The sequence below is a fragment of the Lepidothrix coronata genome, unplaced genomic scaffold (genome assembly GCF_001604755.1).
Source record: "Lepidothrix coronata isolate B3197 unplaced genomic scaffold, Lepidothrix_coronata-1.0 Scaffold29, whole genome shotgun sequence".
Classification (NCBI taxonomy): Eukaryota; Metazoa; Chordata; class Aves; order Passeriformes; family Pipridae; genus Lepidothrix; species Lepidothrix coronata.
The window spans coordinates 4,039,887-4,048,211 of record NW_016690209.1 but is presented as its reverse complement, the minus strand read 5'-3'; the positions used below and the strand labels follow the sequence as shown (position 1 = coordinate 4,048,211).

At 46.6% G+C, this 8,325-nt stretch overlaps 1 long non-coding RNA gene across 1 annotated transcript in view; it reads left to right on the top strand.

Moving 5' to 3' along the window:
• Window positions 1–675, top strand: part of LOC108495207 — an 86,066-nt gene extending 85,391 nt beyond the window's left edge. Inside the window, exon 6 of the long non-coding RNA XR_001874029.1 lies at window positions 324–675. This is a non-coding gene — a long non-coding RNA (uncharacterized LOC108495207). The remainder of the gene's footprint in view (window positions 1–323) is intronic.
• Window positions 676–8,325: the final 7,650 nt, after the last annotated feature.

Genomic DNA, 8,325 nt, shown 5'->3' with positions numbered 1-8,325 from the left:
CCGTTCACCATAAATAACACTGGATGAGCAGTGCTCCTGCATGCAAAGCTGGGCAACAAGAGGCTCAGGTCACCAGATCTGAGCATCCCGTGGCTGGCTTGGGGAGGACCTTACCTAGGCCCTTTGGAGAAGGCACTGACTAACTTTTCCTTAGATATCTCCTGATACAGATTTGTTACTGCTCCCAGACTGCACTGGCAGGGCACCACTCACCTGGCTGTTCCCTCCTCTCTGAATTAGCCTCCCCTTGCTCTATATGCCCAGGGCTTGCTGCTGAGCCTTAGCAAACATGGAGAACATGTTTCTCCTTTTTGCCCTTGCAGCACCTTTTGATTTGTCTGAAGAGCGTCTGATCTTGCTCCTGACATGGATCCCAAGGCCAAGCACAAGGGAAGAGAAGCATTCTGTGGGGCTGATGAGCCTGGCCAAACTCCAGCATGGAGCAGCACAGAACTGCTGTGTGTCCCATGGGAACAGTCACAGCAGGTCCTCTGTGTTGTCACTGTGGCAACCAGGCCGCTGGATGTCCCTCAAAATTCTAATGGGGCTCTGTGGGAAGAGGACAACAGTGTTTTGGGAAGAGACAACTTTGGTAAGGGAGCAGATGCCCAACTCCATCTTGATGTGAAACCTTAACAATTACCTTCTGTAACACACTGTAAGATCTTGAATAAAAGAAGAATTTAAAGCCCAAAATTTATTATTATTGTTCTATCAGTATTTCAGAAATACTTAGTGAATTGCAAACTGAACAGCTACTCAACATTTTACATTAGCTTAGGCAGGCAACCGTTTGGTGGGAATGTCTTATGCTTTAGGACAAAGCTGATTGTTGATACATTTAGCAAATAACAGCTAAAAAGCCTCATTCTATACAATAGGTTTGCTACAGATATAACATGACAATTACATTAAAGCTAAGGGGCAGACAGTACAGCAAGGAGGAAGTAGCTATGAAGTGTTAAAATGTCTTTGAACTGAGCATTTCAAGCCTTTGAACTGAGCTCTTTCCTGTCACCTCTCACTGCCACAGGCTGCCGTGTTCTCTTCCATTTTCCCAGGGAGTCTCAGCCACTCGCAGGAGCACAGCAGACACACCTGAAATTGGCATCTGCATATGGGGAAATAAACCCAATTTCAGTTCACGTCCATAGTCCAGCTCTGCAAGATCACACCTCTGTGTCGGAGGGTTAGCACATGCAATTGCAGGTGCAAAATCAAGATCCTTGTCCCTCACTGAGCACTGTCCCTGAAAGACTCCCAAGATGTGCATGCCTTGATCATTGAGCAATCTCAGAATCTGCTGTCTGGACTGCTTGCATCATAAATCCTCATACACAGGCATGGCACTGGCTCCACTCGGGTCTGGAAGATCTCTGCAATTCTTTCAGAGCTTCAGCCTTTTGGGGGCTTTAATGCAAGCCAAGTTCTTGTTCATGGGGAGAGACATATTGGAGCATGTTACAGCTCTGTCCACAGGTGGACAACCCATGGCCAGCCCTTCATAAGCAGAAGATGCCTGTCACATGGCTCAGTTGCAAATTTGGGCTGCAGTTAAGCACATGCCAGCCTCATGCAGAGTAAGCCTTGGGCACAGACAGCTGTTCCCAGGCACATCTTTGCTCATAACAGGGATACATACCCTGTGGGGCTCATGACTCCAAGTCTAAGATGCCTGGATAGCTTTTCTTTATTGACTTTTATCAGGGAGGAGCAACATCAGAAGAGATCCATCTTAGGGAATGCTGGACAAAGGTGCATTGCACCCTGATCCATGACATGCTTTCTTCATGCACAGGGCAACTGTTTAGCAGTGTTGCACAGGTGTGGTGTGTTTATGCAAGTGAATGGAGCTGGTCTCATTGCCACATGCAGGTGGCTGGAGCTGAACCAGAGTGCTGGTGCAAGTGCTGTAAATGCCAAAACAATCAGTAGGATATGACTTGTCTGGAGCTCAGCTGTAGCTCTGCCACTCCAGTGATGTCTCACAGGCAACAAAGATAAGATGGTCTTCCAGTCACTGTGTTGTCTCCAGCTGGAGGTTTTCTGGAGGCATGCTGTAGAAGCAAACCTTAGGTCAAACAGAAGCACTGAGATCCCTGGGAGACAGTCGTAAATCCTATGGCCATGGTGGGTATCACATGCAAAGAGATGGAATAGATGTTAATAACTAACAAGAGTTGTTCTGGTCTAGCTTAAAGACATGAAAACTGCAGATGTGGCAAAGCCTCCACGTGTAACACTGACCAGAACCCACAGAGCTGTTCTCAAACAGGTTTACATACAGCTCTATTTATCTCTGCACCCGTTGCAAATCCATGTGTACAATCACGTATATTTTTCAAAATGCCTGAGAGAATCATGACAGAATTTAAAGAAGTTAGAGATGGAAGTGATCTAGCAGGTCCATTTGCAATCTCTCATGAGCCAGGCAGAATTTTTCCCTGGGCTATGTTCATTGCTTTGCCTCGTCTTGTTTTTAATCACTCAAGTAAAGGGACTAGAACAGCCAGGCAAAGTTATGTCATACTGCTGCAGAAGCGGCACTGGGGAATCTTGTATCTCTGATCAGAACAGACTCTCACAGTTGTACAATATATACTTAAGCATGTTTGATGTAGTCAAAAAACTCCTATGCAGAAATGCATTCAATTTCTGTAAATACTCATCTTCCAAGAGTTTTTAAGACTTTGCAATAAACATAGCCAAAGTCATCATTCAACAAATTGAAATCTCACTTGTATTAATATGGTTGCTATATTCAGATTCAATTTAACCCTCATGACTTTATCTTGTAATCCAGTAAATTGTGCAGGTCAACAGAAGTTGTTATCAGAGAGCTGATTAGGCATTTATTTTCCATCATCTCCTCCACCACTTCCTGGGCTTAGGGCATCAGAGAACCCTCACCTCAGCAGAGGGCATTTCCTAAAATATCCCTGCCGGCCTCCATTGAGAATTTCTTTCATATATTAAGTGAATTCAGTGTGTTTTCTGAGGTCTTCTCATGGATCTGCCCTTTTGTGGTGGTGACTGCTTTCAGGAGGGTGATGTTCCACTTCATGCAAACAAAGAGCAGCCAATGACTCAGAAAAATGTGGTTGTAGGAGTCATTTTTTATCATCCAGGGTCCTGGTTTTCTTCCCTTGAAAGCATAACACAAGAAGGTGTCCTCCAGCAGCCTGAAGAGATTGCAGCAGAGATAAGTTGCAATGTGTATGCCATGCTCTGGTAGCTGAGCTCACACAAAGTATAAGAAATCAGTTCTTATAGCCAGAGACATGGGTCTCTGAGAATAAATACCCAGTGAATTTCCTAGCTCAGTTGCATCTAGTCAACAGAGATGTTTTGTTTCGTTAAAGTGGCCCAGGAGGTTTCTGGGGTCAACAGAGCTAAATAAAACAACCAGCAAAAACACTCTGGTCTAGGAAAGGGCAAGATTTTTCAAAGCTCAGCTCCCCTTGGCAGCACAGCTCTTGTACGGAGTGATGAAAGTGTTTAAGTCATCAGAAAAAGCAGGCAGTGACCTGCAATAAGATACATGGCCTGGTGAGATACGTCGCATCTTGCTAATGACCTCCAGAGCTGGGTCAGCAGATGCCACTGCGGGGGACACCATCATCTGCCAGGCAGCAGGCAGAGCTCCACTGCCTTGGCATGTCTCCATCCTCACTGCAACACTGGGCACATCAGCTCCATGGAGGCCCTGTGAGGGCAATTCAGATTTTAGGAAATAACACCCAGGAGTGGGGATTCTTCAGAAACTTTTCAAGAGAATAGACTCGCCAGAAATCCAGTCTTTTCTATGAGCTGCAGATCCTGAAGCTAACAGCTCTCTGAAACTGTTTGGCTGCAATCACTTACCCTTTTTTTACCAGAATTACATAAAAGCATCAATGAAAAGAGAGTGAAACCATATAGACATCTCAAACTTGAAAAAAAGTTTGGAATTTTGCTTAGTCAAATATTTGAGCTAGAAATTTGGGGACAATTGTGAATTTTACCCCAGAAAGCTCATTCTTTCTTTTCAGGCAAAGTTGGCAGTTTCCTGCCTTTAGAACATGGCTCTGCCTAATGAGGATACAGAGCAGGGCAGCCCAGAGCCAGCCTGATGCCTGGTCCAGGAACTGTCTTCTGGCATGGAGGAAAATGGCTGAGGATTGATGGGTTGAGAGCATGGTGCCAGACACATCCTGCTGCTCCAGCTTGTCTCGGATCTATCTGGATACCCTTCCTCCCTGCCCAGCTGGCAAATTATGTGGACTGCAACAAAGCAAACTGGGGCACAGGGCAGAGCTTGCTCTTTTGTGCAATATGGGAGCTCATCTCATTGCTGCAGAGTGAAATTTGGTTCCATGAAGGCTTTCAAGTTTAGGCCAGTGAGCCCCCCACATAGGACTGTTTCCAAGTGGTCCAGAGCCTTCTCCAGGTCTTGTAACACTGGAGTGTTGGAGGTCTGAGACCAACACTACCAGGTATAGCCAGGTTCGTGGTCCTCAGGTCCTCCCAGGTACCAGGCTGGGATTTGGCATTGCTGCCATGTGCAGCGAAGCACTCTAGGTATTTCTCTCCCATTAGCATGTCCCTGCAGCACAAGTCTCATTTCAGCACAACATGTATTGCTAAATCTACACACCTTGTAATCCTCACCCTCTCCGGAAAGAGAGAAAACCCGATGCACAGCAGAGATATGCCATGCACAGTCCTCCTCACCAGCAGTGGCCATCTCAGCTGGAGAGGCCAGGGTGCATTTCAGTACCTAAAGGCACCCCCTCCCCAAAAAAATAATGAACTTTTAAACTTTGGGACTTAGATGAGGGGATGGGGGAGGGTTGGAAATGGCCCCGTTGCTTCACGTTGCACATTAGCAACCGAGTTCACTTCACAAACACAAGGTGCGCTGTCAGAATAGCCCGGGGCAAAGTTTGTACTTTGCTTGAATTCTAACTTTTGTTTACCAAGGTAATAAACCGGTCTTCTCTTCCAGGTGTAAATGCTATTATGAAAAGGCATATTTGTGTTTCATCTCACCTCAGATGTACAGTATGTGCTCACATCCTACACTGTGAGTACAGCCCACATTGCTACAGAGTTAGGAGAAGAAAAGAGAAGGGGTAAAAATAAATAACCCCACTCTGTCCTCAAAAAACACCGTGTTCTGGAAAATATAGGAGTTTAATTGGATCTCTTTCCCTTTAACCTCTGTGTGCAGCCCTTGTTCTACCCTGTAAAGACTGGGTCAGACCTTTCCCGCATCCCTGTGGTCTTCCCCATTAGTGCAGCTGGGCAGACCCCATGGGGGGAAGCTGATGGAGATGAACTATTCATTCCGTGCCGACAGGTTGATCTCTAAACAGTGGAGTTTAATTTCCACCAAACTAGTTGGGTCGCCAGTTTGGCTCCCTTCCCCTAAACCCGCCCGCATCTCCATTGTGCCACGTGCATTCAGAGGTGTTGTGTTTGGTGTAATCTCACTGAAACTCATGGGAGAGGAGAAGGAGGTGGAAGGAAAAAAAAAAAAGAAAGAAAAAAGCCTGGCATTGTTTTTTTCTTGCACTTCACCTCCTGTTCCTGGTGTTGTGCCCACTTGGCAAGATTTAGAGATAGCAGACGAGCTCTGGATAAAAATGACCTAAATGTTTCCTCATCCCTTCAAACCTGTTCGGTGGCCTTCTGTCTCCAACCCACTAGTAGCCTGGCCTGGCTGCTGTGGCTGCCACCTGAATGCTCCTGAAAACCAATGCCACGAGACCTGCAGCTACAGAAGTGATCAGGACCCCAGTCCAGAGGTTGGATCTCCCAGCACGGCACAGCATGGCATGGTATGGTGGGCATGGGCAAGAGCACTGCCCGCCAAACCAGCACACCCACTCCTGGCATCACAGCGCTCCTTTCACATTAAGGCGCTGACCTCGTCTACTCCCACTGAGCTTGTAAAATTTCATGAGATGACACCTTGAAAAGCTAAGTGTGAAATGCCAAGCTTGGATGGAGCCCTCACTGAAGCTGCCCAGCTGCAGGTCAGCAGTAATTTCCTTCCTTGCCTGTTGTAACCCTTTATGAGTAGATTTAAGAGGGCAATAACCACACAATAATTTTATTTTTACTCAAACTATTTATTCTATTAAAAGTCCATGCCCATAACTCTATCTGTACAACAGAAGAGCTGCTGCAGAGAGGCAAAGAAAGGGGCTGAAGATGACCACAGCCTAGTCTGGTGATGGCTCGCTGTGCCCAGTGCGGGTGCTTTCTCAGAACACCTTTGCTCCTGAAATCAGAAACCCCACGGAATGATCTGGGCTGCCAGTGCTGCACAGGTCTGAGCCTGCCCAGCCCAGACGCCTTCCCCACCCCGGGTGTTTACACCGAAGCACTCACTCCAGCACAGACTGAAACTGCGCCCTGGCTCCTGCACCCAGCGGGGCCCTGGCACACTCTGCTCCCCAGTGATGTGGGCAGTGACAGGGTCTGGCACCCTTCAGCGCTGGCCACCCCTCCATGGACCTTGCACTACATCCAAGTGATCATGAGACAAAGAGCTCTGAGGCAAATGGAAAGTGTGATGGTCCCCAGCTGCATATGCTTGTGCTCCTCTTTGCTACTGGAGTTGCAGAAGCTGGTTTAGGGTTGGGGGTTTTTATATGTCCACAAAATGGATTAAAGGTTCTTAGCAGCTTTTGCACTTCTTCATTTATTTTTGAACTCCCAGTATTCCCTTACGCTTCCACAGTAGGGCCAGAAGGAACATTGCTCACAGGAATGCAATTCTCCTCATCCATCAAACCCAAGCATGACAGCATCTCTGCTACCCCTTCCCACAAAATTTCACTCAACCACATGAGCTGAGGGAGAACATCCTCAGCAGCAGTGACTTTGATCAGGGTCCTTACAGCAGTGGGGTGAAGGGCCCATCATTAACCAGGAGTGGAGACTTCCTTTCTACTTAGGAGATGGAACTGGTACTACCCAGGGAACTGGTGTGCGCTTTGCTACTCATCAGGGACTGATTGTAAACGAGCTACTAGTGAGGGTGGTGGAGGATGGCAACATCACAGGTTTCCCCACGTGATTAATTCCTGCCACAGTTCCTTCTTGGATTCACCCACCCACTTGAGCTGGGTGGGGCAGAGGAGGACACGTCTGGGTCCACCCATGCTCTCCCAAAGAAGGAGCAACATGTCACCCCAGTTTGGGAACAGGTGTGTTCAGTGGCCAGATCAAGGCTCATTAGGAGACCTGGAACTAGTTTGACATGGGCTATTATTTCATGGCACCTTGAGTATATTCCACATGTCCTTTAAGTGCTCCAGCAAAGTAATGGCCCAGGCCAGCCTTTCCAATCATGTTCTCCCAGCACGCCAGTTTGGTTCTTCCAGAACAGGGAGGGGGTGGCTTTTTGCCAGCGTTATGTAAGAAGCAGAGTGATTGCGTAAGTTCAGTTGGTCACAAAGGTATAAAATAGTCTTTATTGGTAGTTACTGCAGCTGGAAATTTTCCCAGAGGCATTTGTGCATTTTTTCCAAGAAACTTGCCCTTTTCTAGATTTAGAGTCCTCTGGAATCCTCTTTCTTCTGGATACTTTTGCTGTCAGAAACACTTGTGCAAAGGGGAATGTTTGCATTTGTGCAGGAAGTGATAGGAGGAGGTTGTATGTCACTTCACTGGAGCTGTGTACAGTGCTTGAGTAGCTCTACTGACCTGTGATCTGTGCAGTCAGAGGCAGGTGCTTGTTTTAAATCAATCTCCAGGTGCAAGTCTGGGACACTTGGTGGACTCATCCAGTCCTCCTGAGAGTGACAACAAGACCATATGACTGCAACTAAGAAGAATTACTCTACTTGATATCTTTCTAGAGAATTAAATAGTGAGTAACACCTGCTGAAAACGCAAGTTATTTAACATAATTTCACAAATAGGAAAGGATCATTGCATTCCACATGTCCGTGTGGGATGGGATCTTGCGTCTTTCAGGAAAAGGGAAAAATGAAACAGCATCTAAAAGTGGTCAGAATGTGACTCAGTGTAACTCCAGCAACACAAAGAGAAACAGCAAGCTTTGCTTTGTTCCTCTGAATATCTCCTGTACATATAGCATTAAGCATATGGAAAAGGCGTTGCAAGACCAAGGCCTGATCAGTAGCTAATGCATTCCCAGGTTCAATAACAAGTACACTTTGTACATCAGAGGAATGGCAGACTGCCCAGAGCTTTTGGACAGATGCTGTTTCTAAAGAAATTAAATGCGTGAATAGATAATAACCAGAGAAATCCCTGCTGGAATAGAGAATGGACAACCTCCTTCTGATAAAATCAAGTTCTTGCTCA